Consider the following 25,086-nt stretch of genomic DNA (forward strand, 5'->3'; position numbering starts at 1 on the left):
CATGAGTACTACTTTCTACTTATAAATTACAAGAAATAAAAAGGGCTTTGTTCCTATCCATCATAGCATCAGATAAGAGAATATATAATGTCTGTAACTATCCCTCTTTCTTAGAACTATCAGAGATAGCTCATACTTTATTACTATATGAGGGATATAGCAATAAATTAGTATGAAAAGAAAATAAAGTTGCCAGTAAAAAGAAATAACTCAGAACATGATGATCCAATGTAAGAAAGAGGCAAAAATCCAAGGCAATATCTGGTTTTCTTTATCTTTTCAGACTCATGTATTATAAAACTGGATCTGACAAAAGTGCATTCTTGGTTCACAATTTATTTGCATACATAGACTCAACAAATGCTGACAATCTTTGCCTAAGACTTTGTTCTGTGGGGGAGAAAAATGAACCTAAATTCTACATATACAACTGTGTTTGCTGTGTCTGCCATCTATAAGAGTGGCAAGATAATAGTATGTGTAAAGTTAGAAATGAAAAGAGAAAACATTAATTTTTATAGAAGAATGAATATGCTTGAATGGTATGTGCAAACAGAAGCATAAATGTACTCTTCAATAATTTTAACACTGAATGGGACTTTTGAAATTTCTCACTCTAGCCAGGTACACTGGCACACATTTGTAATCCCAGAAAATTAGGAGGCAGAGGCAGGAGGCTCACTTGAGCCTAGGAATGCAAGATCAGCATAGGCATCATAGCAAGAACCCATCTTTTAAAATAATAATAATAATAATAAATAAAAATAATTCTACCAAAAATGGATATAATGCACAATTAAATTTTGAACATTAGTTAATTCCATATTCCTCAATTACTTGACATTTCCACTTAGGGAGTCTGCTTATTAAGTAATCCTTGGGAAAGCAGTCCATTGACAGGTGCTGAAAAGCTAATTATTTCCTCCACTTATAAGGAATCTGCAGGCATGTAGCAGCATCAAAAGAAAGGTAAACATGGTATAATTTTATGCCTCAGATTCAAATTATATTTACATCACAACATCATAACTACACAAGCATTCTAAAGTCTTAAAGTGTATGCTTTGAGAGTTGCCTCACAAGGGAAGAAATGTTTCTAGATGATGGTGATATAGCACTCTAGCTGTGTCACTCTAGCAATTCCTATCCACTTGAGCATCTAATCTGTAGTGACTCCTCAAATAACAGCAGCTAGCAGTTTATAAATCCTTAGTATAAGAGTCTTATAAACATTTTGTAGACAATCATGATTATCTCCATGTTTCCAATGAAGAAACTGAAGCTTATACTGAATTTAAGTTTGGATCAAAGCAACTCCAAACCCCAAGTTTTTGCCATTTACCCATGCCAAAGGTAGTGATGGCATCTTTTCACCTTTGTAACACTAGTACCTATTACACTGAAAATGTTTTTAGAATGCAAAATTATTCCTAATTTATACATCTGGTTAAATTTGGTAAGAAAAAGTGATCTTATAATAGTATTGCAACCATTTGACTCTGTAAGCAGGTGTTAAAAGCACACCATTTGCAAAGAAAAGTACTTAAAGAAAGTACTCTCTTCAAATTAACTTAGGATCCCAAAACATTATCTGTCAGATAAAGGATACCCAGATGTCAAAAACACAGTCACTCTCAGATTTTGAAGTATAAATAAGGTCAACAACAGAGCAGCTCCAATAATGAAAAGACAGAAAAATTATTGCAGACTGGACTCAGATAAAATCAAGAACCCTATCACTTGAGAAGAATGGCAGAGAAGGAAATAACAATGACTAACTAGATTTAAGTTAGTTTCATTGGCCATCTGAATCTTCATTATCTCACAAATAACCTATATGTGTAGAAAATGGTTTAAGAAAACTTAAATCATGAAGTAATGGTTGTCCACACACTATGTAACCACCAGCAAAGAAAAAGGAATATAATCAACATTAATTCTATTAATTACTAACATTTTGACAACTGGCTATAAATGATAACTGTAAAGACTGAATTCCTGTAGGCATTAAATTTCTTTGTTGCACAAAAGTACTTCTTACATTTCTACCATATGAGTTCTAAATCTTTGATAATCTGACTGGTAGAACAAAAGTTAAAAGCCAATATCCTATAAGTAATTCTAATATATGTATTTTTCCTCTCTATTAGCTATAATTTATACTACCGTGTCTGTTTCTGCATTTAATATCAGAGTTGAAAGTAGGTGTGTGAAATCCCTCCAACAGTGAAATATAATAAGCATAGTCCTCAAAGTAAGCACTGTGTAATACAACTAGAGAAAGCCAAGCATTTTGAGTTTTTAAAAAAATAATAAGTTTCTCAAAGAAACCAAAGCTATGATAGTCAAATCAATTTATTGGGATATGAAAAAACCTACAAGAGTGACAACAGCAAATGTGACAGCAATTCATGCTACCCTGGAGGGAAAAAAGAATGCATGGCCAACCCAAGTGGGCTGAACATAAAGTGTAACTCCAGAGACTGACTTTCCTTCTTCAGTGACAAAAACTTGTGAAATTTAAATAAGTGATATGTTATACCGTTAATTTTATAAGGTACTAATTTAGTCTCAAATAAAATAGGGTCTAGAAGAATGATGGTGAACAAATGACCTGATTATAACATTACACTAACCAAGACTAATATGAAGAATGGAGTAACATTAATGAAAAAAGCAAAAAAACATAAAAAAGAATTGATCTCAATTTATGGAAACAGTGAATAACAATGAAGACTGATTTTATTGCTTGAAGCAGACAGTGTGGTATACTGTTAAGAAATGACAGAAAACAGATTTAGTAAGCTCTTATCTCAAATAATCTTCTGCCTCAGGGAAAATCATCAGACTGGAGAGATGAAATAAACATTAGTAAGATGACACTGACATCCATGATACAAGCAGACGATGCAAACCAACAGGGGAAAACAGATTGATCAATGATGGTATTTGAAAAACTGATTAGCTACCAGGAAAAGGTAATTCTAATACACAACCATGCAGGAGAAAAACTCTAGATGCATTCAAGAATTGCAGATAAAGAGGAAGTTATTTTTAAATAATTTCCAAAAAAAGCCAGGTGTGATGGCGCATACCTGTAATCCCAGAGACATAGGAGGCTGAGACAGGAGAATCATAAATTCAAGGTCGGCCTCAGCAACTTAGTGAGACCCTTGGCAACTTAGCAAGATCCTATCTCAAAACAAAAAATAAAAAGGGCTGGGGATGTAGCTCAGTGGTAAAGTGCCCCAGGGTTAAATCCCCAGTTCAAAAATAAATTCAAAGAAATATTAAGTGATTGCTTGCATGTTCTACAGACAAGTAGGAGCTCACTGAGCATTAAAGCAATAAGAGACTACTAATTAAGTACATTAGCTTTCTGTCCCTGTGACAAAATACCTGAGATAAGCAACTTACAAGGAGGAAAGGTTTGTTTTGGCTCACAGTTTCAAAGGTTTAGTCCATGACCTCCTATTCCTGTCACTTGGGGCCTGTAGTGACACAGTACATCATGACAAGAGCATGTGGTAGAAGAGGTTTATTCACCTAATGATAGCCAGGGAGCAAAGAGAAAGAAGGGACAGGGGCCCCAATATCCTCTTCAGGGGCATACACCCAATGACCTAATGTTCTTCCACTAGTTCCAGAACTTCCCAGTAATGCCACAGGCTGGCAACCAACTTTTAACATGGGCCTTCAGATCCAAACTATAGCATTAGGATTCAATATGATATAAAAGGAAGAACATCTAGAAAACAAAAATTCTTTAAAATTGAAAGATAAGAAAATGTCTCAGAAAGTGGATTTAAAATACTGAGAGAAATAGAAAAGGAAAAGAAACTCAAAAGACACGTATAAGAATTCAGATTCTTCTCTTGCTCTCCCTCTCTCTCATCCTCCCTCTCTCACCCTCTCTCTTCTCCCTCCCTCCCTCCCTCCCTCCCTCTCTCTCTCTCTCTCTCACTTTGCTCTCTCCCTCTCTCCTTCCCCCCACCCCCCATCCCTTCCCTGTTAATCAGACACTGCCGCAATAAAGATCTCTTGGTTGGTCGAAAAAAAAAAAAAAAAAGGGTCAAAATAAAAGAAAACAATAAGGAAGTCAATAGGGAGAACAAATCAATGACAAAATGATGAAAAAAATTCTCTAGAATTCAAAGACCTGAATTTTCAGATCAATTATGCAGCACAGCAGACGAAAGCACATTCAGGCCAAGATGCATTGTTATAAAATTATAGAGTACCAGGGACAAAGAGAACATACTAAAAGCGTCCAGAGAAGAAATATAAAAACAAAAATTAGATTCACATAAACACATAGTCAGGATTTCATGAATCAAAATAACTTTGGATTTATTCACTGCAACACTAGAAACTTTGGGACCAATGGAAGAAAGCAAACAAAATTTTGAAGAATAATGGTTCCCAGCCTAGAAGTCTATACCTAGCCAAACTAACCTAAACACCCCAAGTGCTCACTCACTTTAGATTTTAAAAATGAAAAAACACATTTAATTATTGGCCAATGATTTGATATTTTAAAAAAATTAAACCATAAAAATTCTTAAGATACAAACTCCTGAGGCTGGGGTTGTGGCTCAGTGGTAGACTGCTCGCCTACCATGCATGAGGCACTGGGTTCAATCCTCAGCACTACATAAATGTAAAATAAAGACATTGTGTCCACCTAAAACTAAATATTAAAAAAAAGATACAAAATTCTCCCTCTTTCCCCCTCCCCAAAAATGACAAAGCACAAATCTAAAACTGAAGACAAGGAAATTTTTTTAAAGTAGTGCCCAGCACAGTGGCAGACATCTATAATTCCAGTGACTCAGGAGGCTGAGGCAGTTGTCTAGCCTGGGCAATTTAGTGAGTCACTATCTCAAAATAAAAAGTAAGAAGGGCTGGAGATATAGCTCACTGATAGGGTTCAATTCCCACTACGATTAAAGAAAAAAAGAAAAAGAAAAAGTAGCAAACAGAAACTTTAGGACCATTCAATCTCATTTTTTATAACTATAAATTTTAAGATCATTTCTTACATATGCAAGTTTAAGATATTAAAAATCTTAAAATATCTTAAAATAATTAAGGTAAAAATATTTTAATCTTACAAGGGAAACAGACATTAATTATGGGGTAATAAAAGATGATAAAATGTTTCTGAAGAGGAAATTTTCAAACTTTTAAAAATTAATCTCTTATCTGTAATATGCTTCAAAATATCTCAGAATTTAGGGACTGAGGAGTAGAACATGAAAATAATATGAATTGGCTATTAATAATAACTATTGAATACAAGGATTATATACATCGGGCTTATTTACTATTTTCTCCACTTCAGTATGCTTGAAATTTTTCATAAAAAAAGGCTAAAATCTTCTAATCTAGTACTCCATATAACCATTTTAAAACTTATCAAAAATTCCAAAAGTAATAGACAAAGATTTTCCTAAATATGCATAAAATACGTATCACAGAATGTATTAGTTATTTTCTTCAGGGTAAATCAAGTTTTAAAACTATAAAATATAATAGTTATATTGTATTTTATAATATAATATTAAAAATATAATGCGAAAAACATGCCTCACACACACATATACACACACAAAAAAAAAAACCTACAATAATTAGAATATGTTGTTATAACCACAAAGAAAAAAAGAGCAAAAGAAATCTTAGAAAAACATGCTCCTATAAGATAAAGACATAGATAACATCAAATATTTAAAAGACTCACATGATGTTGATGATTTGGATATGAGGTGACCCCTGAAAGCTTGTGAAACAATGATTCAGAGGGAAAATGATTATGTTATGAGAACTGAAACCTAAACTATGGATTAATCCATTTGATGGACTGATAATTTAAAAGGACGGTTCGGTGGTAACATTAGGCAGGTAGGGTGTGACTGAAGGAAATAGGGGACTGGGAACATTCCCATGGGGATTATATTACTCCTGGTCCAGGCTCTCAAGCTCCACTTGGCTGTCATCAACTGAGCAGCTTTCCTCTGCCACACCCTTTAGCCATAATGTTCTGCCTTACCCTGGACACAGAGAATTGGAATCAACCAACCACAAACTGACCCTTTGAAACTGTGAGCCCAAAGCAAACTTCTCCTCTCAATTATTCTTGTCAGGTCTTTTGGTCAGAGTGACAAAAAGCTGACTAAAATACATATAAAAGACAAAACTAGGTTTGTTTTATATAATCCTGAGGCCCAAGTTAAAAGGCACATTTCAGCTTTACATGGAAAAGGAAGTTTTTTAAAGAATTTTTAGAAAATAGAGTGAACTGCTCCAAATGTATCAAATTTTCTATAAACCAAAATTTGAGAGACTAATAATCATCTACTTGGGAGATACTTAATGTGTACACTTGAATGTCAAAAGGGAGAAGAGGTAGTATTATAAAAGTTGATTTCAGACCTATTTAAAATATAAGTTAAATAATCAAACCAATATTAAATGAATGTGCAGAAGAGAGTTAACAGCCAGCTTGAGACTGCCCCCTTTAGCAAGGCCTACTTAAAAAGTTGGTCTTTTGATAAGGCCTTAGAAACCGGATTTGAGAAAGGTTCTCACAATTCAACTGATAAAATGTCCCTAAACTGTACAATCACTGTGTACAAAATATTGTGCCTAACCTGACCAGCCCCCAGTAAAAACTTTGGGCAGAGTCTCTAATGAGCTTCTGACTAGAAAACACTTCACTGTGTAGTCATGATGCACTACTGGAGGGATCAAGTACATCCTGTGTAACTCTACAGGGAAACAACTCTCCAAAGTTCACACCTGGTTTCCTCTGGACTTGGCCTCATGCACCTTTTCCCTTGCTGATTTTGCTTTTTTACCCTTTCACTGTAATAAATCATAGCAATGGTTATGACTCAAAGCTAGGTACCATGAGTCCTTCTAGAAAATCACTGAACCTGAGTATAGCCAAGGAGACCCCTGACCCAAGATCATTCTTTTTCTTTAAAAGAAAGCAGCAAATAAGACAACAAAATAATATCTACATTTTTTAAAGAGAATAACTTATAGAGTATTTCTATCAGTAATAAATAGAAAACTCTCCTATAAGTTATCTATTTGACAATCAAAAATATTTGAGGGCCAGCTCCACACTGAGCTTTAATGATACGATTTGGAGAAATGAGGGCCCCTACTCTCAAGTAATTCACATTCTAGTTAAGGAACTCTCAACTATAATGTCAATTGTTATTGACTGAATAAGTTAAACTCAACTTTGAAGATTAAATGTGTAGCTAGTGGTTATTAGAGATAAAAATCAAGATGTAAGACCAAAAGGACAACATTTCAAGAAGATCTTTGATAAGTATAAGATACTAAATAATAATGATTGTTTTTCATTGTTCAAAAGGAAAAGATCATACTCCAGATAGCTACATGTGGCCATTTAAATTTGATTTAAACTAATTAAAATTAAAATATTCCTTCCTCAGCCACACTAGTCAAATTTTCTATTCTTAAGAGTCAAATGTAGCTTGTGACCACATCAGATAGCACAAATTATAGAACATTTACATGATGGCAAAAAGTTCTGTTGGACAATGCTGGCCTAAAAGGCTGAGCTGTCCACAATGGCCACAGATATTTTCCACAGCAACTAGAACAACTTACATGTTGTTATATATTAAGTTGTGAAACACAAGCAGCCTTTAAAAACCATAATCCAGATCTGTATAGACTAATATTCTGATAAGTAAAATATTTAAATTACAAAGGAAATGTATTAATAATGCTTCTGTGTGCATATGTATAAGTACATGGGTATTTTGTAGACAGGAAATTTTGTGAGTATTTATATATACTGCAACATTATTGGGATGTTTTACATGTTATTCTTAAAGAATATTACTTTGGTAAAATAAGATGCTATTTTACTAAAATTACTTTCAGCAATGCTTTAGTCAGTGATGAGACTACACTTGATGTCAAGTGACCACAAGATATAAGACCTGTAAGCAGAAGAATAGGAAGTGTGTTAACAGGCCAAAGGACCCAGAAGGCCCAGTGGAGGATTGAGACTAAAGCAGATTTCCTGCCCAAGGATGACAGTTGATACCAGAGATCAAAGGCTGATCCTGCTTCTCTTGTCTCCCTGACCAGCGTATTTTCCTCCTTTCTGCTAAAGCTTGTATATAGTTCCTCAATTTTTTACCTGATATTTCAACCATTTATATACTGACATATTTACAACCATGAAAAAAAAAATGTTTAAGGATAATAGAGTAATTATTTGCCCCATTCTAGGCAAAGAGCATTCTACTCTAACTTCATGCAGACATTTACTTCCATATACTTTGGGTTATTGTTACTTGTTCTCTCACACTAGCCTGACAATGCCTTATAAATGATAATCCTGTCCTAGTCATATGTTTGCCCAGGACCATAAATATAACAAGTATACATTAATATGAGCTGAATTACATTAAAGACTAACTGAAAAAGGAAGGAAAAGTTAACAAGATTGAAACTGGTATTGAAACTGGTGACTTCTGCCCGGCCAAAAAAGAAATTTGCTGGACATTCATCAGCCTCTTGGTTACTCTCTACAAAACCTATTTTAGGAATTATTATTCTTGATCATTTTAGGTTTTTATTCTACTCCAGAGACTGTGAGGCTATTTCTAGATGAGTAAAACCAATAAGAAGAGTATTTCTAAAGACATGTTTTACACTGATATTGAAGAAGTGAGAATTAGGAATTTTCAGTGCCTCGGCACTATTCCAAACAGTAGCCACTAGCACATGGGGTTACTAACACTACAAATGTGGCTACACTGAATTGAGATGTGCTGTAAAGGTCAAAGGCACAACAGTTGGAGGGCTTCATACAAAAAATAATATTTCTCAAATTCTAATGTTGATTACATATTGAAATAATAATTCAGATATACTAAGTAAAACAATAAAAAAATTAATTTTACATGTTTGTTTACCTTTTATTTTAATGTGCTGCCAGGCAATTTAATACTATCAATGTAGCTTGCATTTGTTCCCATCAAAGAATACTATTCTCTATCTCCTTTTTGTACATAAGTGTAGCTTAAAACAGACACAACCACAGAAAACAGCTAATGTCTCTCCTTCAGGCTCTTGGGGAATTAAGGATAATGACAGCCCCAGATGGGAAAGGAGCATTTCTAGCCAGGTAAACAGTTTAGCACTAATCCTGAACACAGGGTAGCAAATAATACAAAGTGAATAAAAAGAGCTACAAATATCAAGTATAATTTCAATAACATATAACTTTTGTTGAACACTGATTATAAACCAGTACTATTCTCTGGATTATCTCATTTACACCCCATGTTGAATTTTATGGTGAATTCTTTTGTAATGCTCATCTTAGAGATGAGAAAACAGATACTATAAATTTATAATGAAAATCTCTTATTTGAACAATTAAAAGAAATAAAACAACTCAATCTAAATGGCCTGTACTGGAGGTTTGCACAAATTTCTATTCACCTTCTAGTGCATGGTATTACACTAGGAGATTAGACACTAAAAGAAAGCATAGTTATAACGCAACCAAAAAGTAATCAGGTACAAGCTAAGGCCTTATTTATTTACAAATAAATCCTGCTATAATTATCCTGTATCCTATAAAAAATATTAATAAGCCTGACTAATAGCTAATAATCCAGGAACACCAAATTCTCATTGATTTCCAAGTGATTGCTTAAATTCAATGTTTAAAAAAAAAAACCTAGGTTCACATTACACTTTACAATGTTTTATCATGTACAGGATCTTTTAATCCTCACAACATCTCTGAGAGGCTATCAGAGGTTGGCAATACCTCTGAAAGGTTATTAGAGGTTGGGATCTTACAGGCACTTAGATTCATTATTTGATCTAGAGATGTTCCTTATCAGGCTTTAATTTGTGTTTTGTGGTTATGGCTATTGTTGAGGAGTTTTTTGTTTTGTTTGTTCTTTCTGTTTTTAAAGGCAGGGATAAACAGGCCATCTACAAATTCCCAGCATCTTCAGAGATAATAGCTTTGGGCTGAACAAGGTATGCACATGGTATGATGTAAAAAATTCTAAAAGACCTGAAAAGGCAGGCTCTAACAACTCACCACTTTAAATGAAAAAAAAAAGACTCAGATTGAAAATAAGCCTTCATGTACAACATTTTAAATAGCTCCATCAGAGCTATGTCATCTTTACTGGGCTCTGCTGTGGAAACATATTTATTAGGGCTCAAACCTTGACTCGCCCTATAAAAAAAGCAATATTCAGGACACACTAAATGGTCAACTTAATTTTTAATGAGTAAATGACATGGCAAGAATGGTTCAGGTACTTGTAAATGCTAAATGTCTGGGTATGTCTTCATTGGCTTTTGAACAGTTTCAAAGAGCAGACATGAGGATTCATTAGCTCTTAGCACATATGAACCTGCTCCAAAGGCAGTCAAGAGAGTTGCCTAGCAACAGTGCATTTTGCATCTCTCATCATCCCCAAAGATGCTCCTGCAGCAGCAGCTAGGTCAAGCCTCTCATTAGCAACCTGACAAAGGGTTTCTACCTCCCATTTTACAAAATTATTTTTATTTCTAGGTGAAGCTCAAATATCTATGCATTAGTCCTACTGACAATATATTCCCTTTCCTCCATTCCTCCTTCTTTCCAACCCCTATTTCAACAGATATGTTTTAATGAACCCATCAAAGTACCTGTAACAAAAGCAGACACTGAGAAATCCAACAGAATTTATATGCCTATTCACATCATTCTAATAGTTTCATAGAATTTGGGCAACAAAGTAAGGAAGCTTTAAAAGAAAAGAAAAATAAAAGATGCTAAAATCAAATAATGAGCAGGAAAAAAAATGTCAGCTACTGACTTCAAAATCAACAGAAAATTCACCCAAAATATTTGTAATACTGTCCCCAACTACTTTAGATCTTTTCCCCACAAAAACTAATCTCACCCACCTGGCAAAAAAAGGCAGAAAATTCCAGAGTGGTAATAAACTATAACAAATGAGTTGACAGTTTATAATGAATATAATTCATTGGAAAAGAACTCTGGTTCTCACTTTAATAACTGTGTTCTAAAGTGTCACCTCAGATCAACAGTTATTCACTCACTTCTGAAAAAATTTCTTAAAATATTTACCACTCAGCATGATTGCCATGCAGAACTAAAATATATAGTCTCATTCCTCCTTGGAGATATTCAAAGACCCTTGAAAGAAAATAGGCTGATAGATTTTTCATGTATCTTCAAGTACTTAATCCAGATTATATCATAAACCAGTCACCCTGGTATCTGAGTTTTCATGCTATCATGAATTAACCTATAGAAAAGATGACAGAATGTGTCTGACATTTTAGAAAAGACCAAGTGTGGTCCTAATCGACACAGATTAAGAATGGTGTGATGAGGAACATTTAAAGGCAATTGCTATCACACGAAATCAAATCAGGTAAATTTTTTTAAGTGATCTGAAAGGAATAATGTGATTTTTCCTCTGTGTCCCCACCTTTTTTTCTACATAAAAACGGCAAAGAATGAATCTTCAGGAGGATTTCCCAGAAGGGTGTCATTTACCACTAAAATATTTCATTCCAGCAGTTGAAAGATCATAAAAGGGTGAATGTCCTCCAGAGTCTCTAATAACGGTAATAGATCTTGTGTTACTATTCACAAGTGACCTCTCAGTCAGGCGATTTAATTTTTCCCCCTGCAGCATGGTTGGTTTCACACACAGTGTAATAACAGTTTTTGCACAACAAGACAATTCATCCGATTAGAAGGACTATATTAAGTCTTTCATGAACAGCATGTGTCACTACAGCTTTGGCTAGGGTTTGATTTAAGACAACCTAACATATGCATGCATGAGTCTTCATTTTTCTACTGTTTCAAAAATGATTCCTGGACTTTTTTTTTGTAGCAATTTTGCAAACCATTGCCTGAACCCTCCACAGCTTCAAAAACTAAGAACTTATCAAATGCTCACTGAGTGCTCTAAATCAGGCACTAAGAATTCTCCACAAAGCAATAGAAATATACATAAGGCTCCTCCTTTCTATCTGAGCTCAGTGAAATTCCACTAATGTGTCAAAGGGGAAAAATAAGAAAAGAGACGAAATGAGCAGACCTGGTTATTGAAATTACTTTAATGCTTCACAATATTTCAGCAATCCACCATCGATTCTAAAGACTTTGACATTGCTGAGAAAAACTTCAGCCAAAGAAAATTTTGAGACGTCTATTTGAAAACCTCAACAAACCTCAAAAAAGTCTAAAGGTGGATACCAAAGAACTAATCATTTGGCAGTCTCTACTACAATAAATGGTTTGGCACTGTTCAATGCTCACAAAAGTCAAAACTTGATAATATCTATACATCTCTTACCCCCAGAATGATGGGATTAGGAAAGTGAAATCCAAAATCTCCCTAGCAAAGGCTACAAGTGATGACTAGCAAATTTCAGGGATTCTCATAAATTTCCAGCCATTAATTGATACCAAGAGGCTCAGATTCCTCTGCTCCACCTCTGAATCTGGACAGGATCCCCTGGGGAAGAGTGACAGCTCCCCATCACTACATGGCTAGGGTGTCTTTACATTTCACAGGGCCCAAAAGGATTCTTCAATTCCTCCATGGCAAGTAGTCCAAACCTGCAAGATTGAGTTTTCTTTAGACTCCTGACACAGGTGAGACTCTTTTCTGGCTGAATTGTTCCATAGCCCCTAGGAATTCTGCTTCTTCCAACAGAGGCTTCTACAGGCCTCTGAGCAGCCCCCAAGAAATCTGAGACAACCCTGATCCCATGTTTTATTATGAGAAACATGAACAAATCCTGTGCTTTGACAAACTCTAGATATGTAAGTTAATCCTGATGTTGCAGTACTCTCTCCTCCTTCTACCATCACAACAGCTAGCCAGATCATCACTCCCTCTTAAATTTTTCAGGCAGCTGCCAATTCACCATATCCATCCATCTACCCCAACTGCAAGGACACACATCAAGCTGAATTGGGGATGAGATGGGAAAGGTAGGGAGTAGGCTGAGGTCCCTGTCACCAGGCTTAAGTTAAGGGGCTGAAACTTTAGAAACTCATACCTCTCCACTAACTTTCTTCAAACACCTTCCCTCTTTTCTTCTATCCTCTCATTTCATAACTTTGATTTACATTTAATAACATAAATGTATACATTAATTAATGAAGTATAAGAACTCTAGTAGTTTAATACATCTAGGTTTATTCCTGCTGTACTTCAAGTTCTGCTGAGTGTTCTGTCTCAAAATATACTGGTATATCAAGGTCTTCATTTTTTTTAATTTATTTTTTTATTATTAGTTGTTCAAAACATTACAAATATTTTTTAATAATTTTTTAAGAGAGAGAGAGAATTTTTTAATATTTATTTTTTAGTTTTCGGCAGACACAACATCTTTGTATGTGGTGCTGAGGATCGAACCCAGGCCACACGCATGCCAGGCAAGCGCGCCACCGCTTGAGCCACATCCCCAGCCCTCAAGGTCTTTATTGACACTTATATTTCAACATCACGTTAAACAACTTCATCTCTCCTCTGACTATCTCAGTACTTAAGATAAGTTCTCATCTTCTGCCTGACTGCAAAGCTCTTCAGGACCTTGTCTTCTAAGTACCTATTCTAGGAACAACTTTCCTTACCATATATATTCATATATATGTATATACACATATATGTATCTATATGCATATATACGCACATATATCCCAGATTAATACAAAATGACTTGCAGTCTTGTTAACCACTATGACCTACCATACCTCAATGTATTTGCATGCCTTTTTTATTCGGCCTAGAATGTTTTTCCTTTTTCCCTGCATCAGGGTAATTCATGTGTCCTATTCCAACATCTATGTTACAGGGGTGTTTATATACCTCCCCAATTATCATCTTGTACTGGCAATTACCCAATTGGCAATTGTCATCTTTTACTGAAGAGTAACTTTTAATGCCTCTATCAATCCATCAACCCCATCATTCCTGAAGACACAAACTTTATCATTTCACCTTAGTATTACCAGCACCTACCATGTAGAAGGATTGCAATAAACATATGTTGAATGATTAAATGAATGATTAAATATTAATCTGAGCTTTTTTAATTTTTTTTAGTCATACATGACAGCAGAATGTATTTTGACATATAATACATACATGGAATGTACATACATCAATCATTCCTGAAGACACAAACTATCATTTCACCTTAGTATTACCAGCACCTACCATGTAGAAGGATTGCAATAAACATATGTTGAATGAATGATTAAATCATTAAATGAATGATTAAATAAAATGCTTAATAAATAAAACAGAACCTAGTAAAAACAAGGCCACCACAATATTTCAAGCTGAATAATTTCATGATAATTGTACTTAACAGATAAACCTGCACCTCTACCATTAAAAATTGAATACAATTTGACACTAAGTGCACATAGAGTAAAATGCCACCATATAATTATCATTAATAATAATTCAGACTACTAGAAATAATGAAGGGAGGAAAGACTGAATTAGAGAAAAATGTTAAATAAAATTTGATTACTTTCACGTATATACTGTAACAAACTAATTAGCCATGTGTTTCCAAGTACCAGTCCCTGTTGATATGTCTTAATGAAGAGATAATTTGATCATCTTAAATTGGCACATTATTGTACTAATGTAAATGAGCAAATCTGTACTGCCTGAAAACGGTAGCTTCAACACCTGTTTATGCTTTACCTCAGCCTATAACAAATTACCCCAACCCTAAATTAATAGGATTTCAATTTAATAAGATTTTACTGTAATCTAACCTAGCCTAAATTTGTCCCTGGATTCCACAATGTTCCATCTATTAGTTTGGATACGCATGACAATATTGGAAAATAGTTTATTGGTTCTAAGACAGTAGTAAATATAGTTATGTGTTAATTTAATCACTCAACAAAACCTAGAAACTATCTGAGGTTACTGTGAAGTAAAAACAAGGGTTTTTCCTTGAGAAATGCCTTTCATAAATTCTAAATCTAACTGAATCTACTAAAATATCCCATTGAAGACAGCTTAGGTTCTGGGATATAAGCTGTCTTTTTACATTTCAAAATGTTAATCTGACCTTACTAATCTCATTAAGCTTTAGTACTATTTGATTCTGTAATATGACAAATTCAAGTAACATATTTTTATACACTTTTCTTTAAAGATGGAGCGGGGGAAGAAATACACAAATCCTCTTAAATGAAGTAATCCATTCCCGCAAGAATGGTAGTAAGTAAGGAGGACAGTCATATATTCTCCAAAAGTCCATCCATATACCATAAGCCTACCACACAGAAATCACTCCAAGTCACTTCTTAACTGTCTGGTTCCACTTACTTTCGTTTTTTTTTTTCCAAAGACTATATTTTTATTTTTCAAAAATGTAAATAGGTTTATTCTTTTTTATTATAAAAATAATGCATCCTAGTATACCATATTTAAACAATATAGAAAGATATATTAAATAAAACCCTACCTCCTGAATATAGCCACTGTTAATATTTTGGTGGTATCTTTCATGAGTTTGTGTATGTCTTACACATGAGATTCTATGAAAGTGGGATCACCTCATACAACACTTTTTATAGCTTCTAAAAACTAATACAGAGTGGATGTTTTTTAGTCAGTTAAAAAAAATTGCATTACTGAAATTTAAAGATACAAAAATATTATGAGCAGGGTAGTCAACTTTCACAAAGTCACACCATCTCATAAGGAAGACCAGGAATATTAATCTGAGCTTTTTTTTTTTTAGTCATACATGACAGCAGAATGTATTTTGACATATAATACATACATGGAATGTACATACATCAATCATATTGTCTATTCTATTCTGCTGCCCTTCCTATCCTCCCTACTCCTCCCCTCCTCTCCCATCCTTTCTCTCTATCCAATCTGACACACTTTTTTTTCTTTTTCTCATTACAACATCATATATGTAATCTGTGTAACAATGAGGTTCTCCTTCCATTTTCCGTGCAACTCCCCTTCTCTCTTTTTTTCCCTCCCACCTCTCTACCCTATTTAGTGGTAGTCTTCTTCTCATGCTCTTCTTCCCTATCCCATTTTGAGTCACCCCCCTTATATCAGAGAAGACATTCGACATTTGATTTTTAGGGACTGGCTAACTTCACTTAGCATAATCTGCTCTAATGCCATCCATTTGCCTGCAAATGCCATGATCTTGTTATTTTTTAGTGCTGAGTAATATTTCATTGTGTATAAATGCCACATTTTAAAAATCCATTCATCTATTGAAGGGCATCTAGGTTTGATTCCACTTACTTTCTAACAATGTCTACCTATTGGAAACAGATTTGAGAATATGCAATTTCTTCACAATAACAGTTCTGAAACATTGCCAAAGAGTCTATTATACTATCTTTCATGAAATGCTCAAAATAGTCATTGGTGGGATAGAAGCCCAGTGGGCACAATAAAGGGACAGCATATTTCTCAAGACTCCTGGTAAAGGAGCTAACACTGCTGTCCAACTTAAAAGAGTTATGAAGAAATTCACAAAATCATGACTCATCATCTCAATTACAGTTATCAGATAGTAGCTATAATTGTGATTTTTGTGTTGCTAGCTTTGGCTTTCCAACAAGAAAATTACACCTGAAATGTTAGAGAAAAATACTATTGATAAAAACAGCTCACAAAGTAAAGAACTACTCCAGAACTTTCAGACATTCATTCTACTGTTTTCTCAACAATGGTACTAAAAGAGAATCATAAAAATGTCACACAAAATAAAAACATATTTCACAAATGATAGAAACAGTCAATATGCTTCTTCTGATTCATTTCAAAGAACTTGTATTTATCAAGCAAAACTTACTCATAAATCTCCTATTTCCAGCTGCTCCTTTCTGGGTTTACACCTGACATTCTGTTCTTCCTTATACAGGGCATACTGACCATCTCCCTACGCATACTCCAATAACTGTCTTGTATGCCAAGCTTCAATTAAAATCTGTAACCCAAAGAGGCCTGCATGACTACTTACTGAATAAGTGCTTCAAGATTTCAAATTGTCAAATCTTTTAAATGTTTCAACCCAAACAAATAAGGTCTAATTTTCTCAATATCTCATATTTTTCAAAACAAAGGGAATACATAACTCTTCTTTTGCTTACTAAGAAGGTCCTTTCTTTAAATTTTATAAACTCCCAAAATAAGCATTACAAACAAAAATGCAAAAAAAAGAATAACTTTGATCAAGTAAGCATGCTATCTGACTGATTCACTTGGACCTTCTTAATCTCCGCCTTTTGATATGTGCTTTCAGAAGTCATGGCTCTTTGTTTCCTGTTTGACTTGACTGATAGAAGGCCAGTGTAGGCTATCATAATGCAGACAAATAATCACACAAGATTGAAGATCCAACAAATGCTGGATGCTATCAAAATCTTACCATTTTGATGACAAATATCACCACAACTCACTGGATTGAATGTTAATTTTAAATAAGGTTTTCTTTTCCCAAAATCTCTTGGGATTTTCTATCCTTGAAGTTCTGGGGACTTATTTAGGCACTAATATATTCTCATTGTGTTACTTGGCTTTCATCAGAACCTAACAATCTGCAGCCTTATGAGTCTCCCCTCCCCTGATTCCAACTAAGAGAGTTTGTCATGTTTTAAGTTTCTGTGCTTCATTTTCTCTGATCCCTCCAACCTGAGATGCCTGTTTGTTAGAAGGATTTTAGAACACCAAAGATTGACCTCCAATGTCTTCACTTTTTAAATTTTTCATCTTTCTGATCTTTATTCTAAAAATGTACTTGAAGCATCTATAGATCACTAATCTAGCCACCATAGATGCACTGTGGCAATCACGCATCAGAAATTTTCAGATTTCTTCCTTTTATATAATACATTTATACAATATCTTCCCAACATTGATTAGGACTTAGATTATCTTTACATAATCTTCTGTTCCCTGAGTTCTGTTTCTCTTAGGTGTGCTGGTTAGTCATGTTGATAAATTTTCTGTGAGTCTGGTGAGCCTTGTATATTCATTTACACATATGAATCAAGGCCAAGTTGGTCAGAGGGAGCTGGTATGGGTCGCTTCTACAGATGTAAAGAAATGTTTTGTTTTTATTTTTAAATAAAACTTTCCTCTCATTTGAAGTCGTGATTGCAGAAGAGCACAGAAATGGTGAGGCATGTCAATTGGCAACCTCACTTTAGGGTCATGGTGCAAGTAGGCATAGAACTAATTCCCTCTTTACCATCCCACTGACTAAATAGGAAAATTTTGGTCTAGAAATGGTGTACGTCAGTATATTTTCTCCTTAAAATTCAAGGTTTCAACAAAATGTGATTCTTCTCTCAGAGCCCCTAAAACACTAGAAATCCATCAGTTAAGAGTTTTAACCAGAAGACAAAACTACTGCTTCCTGAATCAGCAGGAAGCAGATTCCACTGCTCTGAAGGCAGTATTAGACCCCTCTTCCTCAAATTCCACTCCCCTCCTTTCTGATGCTCAATGTTCAGTGATACATCAAGACAAACGGATATTATTTTAGTATATCAGTATGCTAGTAATTTTCTCAGTAATAGGGGATGAACTCAAAAAAAATCACAATCAAACATTCCTTCAATTTTAAGTGATTTCTAATCTATAGAGATACCTCAGAAATAATTCAGCCCAATATTAATACCCAGGAATGGCAGGAGGATGGACACAGAAGTGATTGAGCATAAACTCTTGGCTTCATGTACATAATTAGAAAACATACAATGATTCTGCTAGTTTAAAACCATTTATTGAGATATCTAAATGAGGTGAATAAAGAAGAAATAAATATATTTCCACACGATAGGGTAGATGCAACTTGACCTTGTATTTTGTTCTGTGTTTCCCTTTGTCTAATTGTTGTGCAGACAGAATCATACCAATTTTTTTCTAGGCACAGAAAAAATGCAGGGGCTACCAGGGAATAGTAGTTCAGCACTTATCTCTAAAGGTCTTTATTAAAAGTACTGTACAATCTGACTTCTTTTGCTGGTGTGAAGAACACAGGAAACAGACTGGCTTCAGGGGGTAGCAATTCATAGAACTCAGTGACAAAAGAACAGAGTGCAAAGCAGCCTAAAACTCTTTGTGCAAATTCTTTTATAAAACATATTTTCTTCTTTTCTCACAGCAGTAAGTTACAGATCATTAAATTTCACACATTTCCTATTCATTTTCCATGTTAAAGTATGGCTTATGACCCTAAGTAGAACTATCACAGGATTCTGCCCTGATAGTCAACTTTTACTGTTTGATAATATGACTTTTAAAAGACCAGAAAGTCATGGGCTATGAACCTAGACAACACTTGGCTAATGGGAAAAAAAAAAATTAAGTCCTTAAAAACATCACAAAAAATTAAGTTATCAAATTGATCCCATTAAGCAAGGCCTTCAGTGAGGCTTAATGACCAAAATGTAAAAAGTACATAAAAGATGTCAGAGTTGTAAAATGCAAGTAAAAATAAGACCAAATAAACAAATATCATTATCACCACTTCCAAACTATAGAGATATCTCAGAAATAATTCAGGCCAATATTAATACCCAGCTAGTACCTGTGTCTGAAAGAGGCACCAAATCTCATGAAACTTATTTGGTTAAATTCAACAATGAGAATGGGTTTTTAGGAAGAAATTGTGGCTATCTAAACTCAAATTTATAAACCTTTTACTGCCCATTCTCACTCATATGGCGGATCTTCAAAAGTTGAGCCCACAGAGGTTGAGAATAGAATAGTGGTTCCTGAGGCCAAAAGAGGAGAGGGAAGGGTTGATCAGGGGATGCCAAGTTACAGTCAGATAGGACCAAGAAGTTCTGGTGTGCTGACACCCAGCAAGGAGTCTACAGGGAATAATGTTCTACATAGTTAGAAAGCCTCAAGAAAGGATTGTTAAAGTTTTCACCATAGAGAAATGATCAGTGTTTGAGAAAATAGCTATATTAAACCTGATTTAAACAATATACAATGTATAAGTGTATCAAAACACTACCTGGTACCCAAATAGTACATATAATTTTTTTATATTTCAGTTAAAAAAATTAACTCTTTAGCAGGTCATATTTTATAAATCAATAAAAAAGAAATTGATATGCTTTATACGTGACATTGAAGTTATTCCATTAGAAATGTTACTAAACCATTTCAACCAACCTAAAATTAGTATCCTATGGTTAATATTCAGTTTACACACTAGGTATGCTTTAAATTTTTAATTGATAATAATTATACATACTTATGGAGTACCATGTGATAATTTGATACCTGTATACAATGTATAATAAGTATGAAATTCTGGAAATTGGCATTTCCACCTCAAGTGTTTGTCATCTCTATGATGGGAACCTTCAAACTTCTTATAGCTCTTTACAAAGTATAAAATTGTTACAATCTATAGTCATCCTACTGTGTTGTCGAACACTGGTACTAATTCTTCCTCTGTGACCATATTTTGATATCCATTATTTAAAATTCCTCTATTCTCCTTTCCCCTACCTCAAGACTCTAGTGACCAATAGTCTATGTATTGATCCTTGCATACACCCTTAATTATAAAGGTAGAAACATGGAAAGAAAACATTTTCTCAAATTATAGAATCACCAATAAGCAGCCTTGACTTCTAAAAAATAATCTAATCTTTTGTCAGGTATTCTCTTTACATATATTTAAACATTAATATTTAAACATTAATACACTATTAAACATCTGATAAGTCCTATTAGACTTTTATAGTATCACAAAGTTATGTAAAAAATAGATTCTTCAGACACCTCCATTATCCTCTAGGCTATAATGTTGAATATTAATCAACTGCTATGGGAGAGCCCAGTGAAGAAGGAAGGGCAGAATAGATATTAGAAAAGGCCTTAAGATATAAATAATAGCCCTTTCATCTAAGGAACCCAAGAAGCATTATGAAAGTTTGGGGGAACAGGTCCCTGGGAAATACAGAGAGAAGTTTATCCAAAGCTGTCAAAGAAATCATGGGAGAAAGATTACTGGAAGCCAAGAACTGCACATTTAAAAAGGGGGCTGGGGTTGTAGCTCAGTGGCAGAGCGCTTGCCTAGCATGGGTTCAATCCTCAACACCACATAAAAATAAATAAATAAAAGCATCGTGCCCATCTACAACTAAAAATAAATAAATAAATAAGGGAAGGAAAAGAATAAAAGCAATGTTTCAAGCTGAGACTGGTAGAAGCACACAATCAGGTATATAAGATGATATTTTAGTCACATTTTTGTGTCACTGTGACCAAAAGACCTGACAAGTTTCTTTTGGCTCAGTTTTAGGGGTTCAGTCCAGAGTCAGCAGACTCCATAGGTCTGGGCCCATGGTGAGGCAGAAGGACAAGGTAGAGTAAAGCAACTCAAGACATGGCAATCAAGAAGCACAGAGAACTCTGCTCACCACAAACAAAATATAAGCCCCAAAGTCACATCACCAGTGACCTCCTTCCTTTAGCCACACCCCACTTGCCTAATGGTTACCTCCTAGTTAATCTATATAACTGACTAGGTTATAACTCTCTTGATCTCATCATTTCACCTCCAAAAATTCTTACATTGTCTCACACAGGAGCTTTTGAGAAACACCTCGCATCTAAACCATAATAGATGGGTTCAGGAAAGTGGTACCAAACTAGTGCTCTATGACTACGGATGTATGGGAGGCACACAGTGTGGATCAGAGTCAGATGTGATTCTAGACAAGAAAGATGTCACTATGCTGGGTTCACATGCACAGGGAGATAGAAGGGCAATCAAAACTGGCTGAAGAAGGAGAGTTAACTTCTTCTTTAAGGAAGTCCTACCAGTCTCAGATGTTTCCTAATTTTCCATAATCATCTTACAATGGTGGGTCAATCATTAGCTAAGGGGTCAAAATACAATTCAATAATCTTCTTAGAAGGGCTAAAAATTGAGAAAAATTCCTCATTTTAAGCCTAGAATCCACTTTATTCCTTAAATAACTCTATAGTCATTGCTAAACATTCACTACCACTGACTCCACCCCAGATATTGCCAGATCCTAGACAAACTAGAGAGGTAGGAAAATGGCTCCCTGACAAGGAAAGAATAAAGTCAACTGTACACAAGCTATGAAGCCTGGTTCTTCAGTTATCATTTAGGCACATCTGAAGGCAGCCTCAATGATATACATCAAAATGCAGGGAAAATAATATTACAGTATCAGAAAGGCAGGAATTATTATCTCAAAATAGTCAAAAAGCCTATGAATCTACCAACTGCTATTTCAGGGCAGGCAGAGAGTAATTTAGGAAACACAACCCTCATTTATCATCAACAAAGACTATGATATGAAAACCTTTCTTTAGAATAAATCAATGTGTTTAAAACTTTCAAGATTTTCATGGAAATTCACTCAGGATGCTCATTCTTGGATCTTTTCACAGAATATTCTAAAATATTCTCTTCAAGAATATAAAAGAATGAACTTTTAATGAATGCTGCCTGACATGAGCTTGTATCTTTTGCATAGTGAATCTCATGATATCTGAGTAAGAAAACTATAAAGATTATTAATAACCACTGACAGAATTCCTAGATAGAAAAATCTTTTTCTTTCAAGTACTGATTCATCGCCTTGGCTTTCAGTAACCATCTAGTCATTTTGCCATCCAATGTAATCCAGTTAACTCTAAAATGGTACTCACAAGGTGGTTTCCTTCAGAACACTTAACCTCCACAGTCTTCCATGACCCTAAATGACTTAAACCAATGGAAAATGTATGCCTCAGGGAAACCAGACAAGACAAAAAGGATGAAAACTTACATTGGGAAAGGGGATCCATCAAACTTCAGGATAGGAAAGTAGTAACAGCACATTTCTAAAAATCACCCTTTTTAAACACTAATCCTTTGTTACCAGTGGATATTAAAAACTTGTATAGCTAATAACGTGTACTAGCAAGTATTTCCATTAATACCACTTAGAATTAATAGTAGCAGAGATGTCAGCACATACTTGCATACAGCTTATTTCTTTCAAATATTTCAAAACTTGCCAAATATTTTCTTTCATAAAGTCTTATAGTACAATTCTTCCAATGAATGATGATGTCATTCAAATACAACCCTTAGATAACCGTACTGTAGACAACAGAATCCTACCATAGATGTTAGGTGACCAACATAACAGGTCAAGAAGCCTTGAAATACCTAATCTTACTTATTTGTGTAGCCTCTCTTATTAGTAATCTGAAACTTTTCTTTAGTATCAACTCCTCCATGAACTTGAGCCAATGATTGCTTTCCTTCTCATAAGGTAAGAAAAGACAAACCCACATGAAATAGACTATATTACCAACTAAATGAAAGAAAAATCATTTTGCCTATAATTCCAAATCATTAAAATTGAATCTACTCCAAGCATTTATTCACAGTTGGAAAGCTAACTTTTTCAAAATATTTAGTCCTCCCTTTTTGGCTGTTTTACCTGGTAGCTAAAGGCCACTAAAAATTAATATAATATGGTTACTTCATAAGGAAAAGTGAGAAAGAAAAATAAACACTACCACCTACTCCTAGAATACTTCTTTCCCAAATAATAACTTCATTTCAAAATTCTTATTATGATACCTCCTATGATTATGCATCAATTTGGATAAATACACTTACATCTCTCACTCTACCATTCATCTTAACAGCACAGTTACACTGGAAATTTTTCCTCATTTCTTTCAAAGATATCCAAAAAAATATCCAACCAAAGTGTAACACTGAATTCAAATTATAGCACGGCTTAATAATCATTTATTAAATACATGAACCTGAATGGTTATTATAGTGCTCTCCAAATAATCCCGTTTATAGCACACATGAAAAAAAAATAATGTTTTTAAGGATGTTAGAGTAAATAAATGAAACACCAGGTGGCCAGAGGTGACCAGCCAAAGAAGTTTCACAGCCTGAGCTAGGGCAACCACCTAGCTGCTAGGAGGCTGAAAGAGGAGGACATCTCTGCACACCTGCCACATTTACAGCATTTCAGTGTTCTTTGGAACACCGAATGAGAAGTTCTGCTTTTGTCTTCTGTCTGTCTGGCATATTCCCACTTCTATTACCAGGAAATTATCTTTACTTTGGGTAAATCCTAACTTCATTCCACAAAACCTGGTGGCATGATTTTTAGGGCTCTAACACCTCACCGCTTCCATTCAACTGAGAAAGGCCAGTTGAAGTGGCCATCATTATCATTATCCTATTAGATAGTCGGTCCACATCTGACCAAACTATTCTGAGTATTCTACTTCCTTCTTTCTTTGGGCCCATGAAAGTAAGGTTCTAAGGCTTTGGACTTCTAGCTTATTCTTAAAGGGGAAAAAAACTATCTTGCACACACTATATAGGCCATTCTCATGCTGTATAGGCCAGATTAACCTAAATACTAGAGTTACTAAAAACTGTTTGAAGTAATTTAAGATGGGTTTCCATTAACTGTAACAAAAAAACATTACCCTAGAAAAAGACCAAGTGCACTGAGAGAAGAAACAGAAAGTGAGGGAATAAATAGCTGTAGTATGTGTTTTATATCAGGAGTGCACACAGATTAAGGTAGGCTGCTGTGTTATTTCAAGGGATCCTTTTTTTTTTTTTTTAAGATAATCTCCAAGCATTACCTATGCATTAACTAGTCTCAAAAGATTATCCTACAAGATGTCAACACGATTTCAGAAATCGAAAGGAAAACAGGAAGCAAGTTGGAATGATTCACATTATGCATATACCATGAAACACAGATGTGAGTACATGACAGATCCACTTGGAGAATCAGAACAGGAGAGATCTGGTCAGAGTGAAAACCTTTTGTGAGATGTCAGTAGGCAGTTACTTGACTAAAAGAAATGAGCATGACAAATTGGAGGAAGGAATTCCAAATACATTAACTTTATATCTTAAATATATTTGCCCCACCTCTACCATCACATTCTTTCCCCTTTAGGGACA

At 34.6% G+C, this 25,086-nt stretch overlaps 1 protein-coding gene across 3 annotated transcripts in view; it reads right to left on the reverse strand.

Moving 5' to 3' along the window:
* FOCAD (focadhesin) overlaps window positions 1-25,086 on the reverse strand; it is a 283,295-nt gene that overhangs the window by 161,675 nt on the left and 96,534 nt on the right. The window lies entirely within an intron of this gene.

Source organism: Spermophilus citellus, assembly GCF_964194105.1.
Source record: "Spermophilus citellus genome assembly, chromosome: 2".
In the NCBI taxonomy this organism is placed as follows: domain Eukaryota; kingdom Metazoa; phylum Chordata; class Mammalia; order Rodentia; family Sciuridae; genus Spermophilus; species Spermophilus citellus.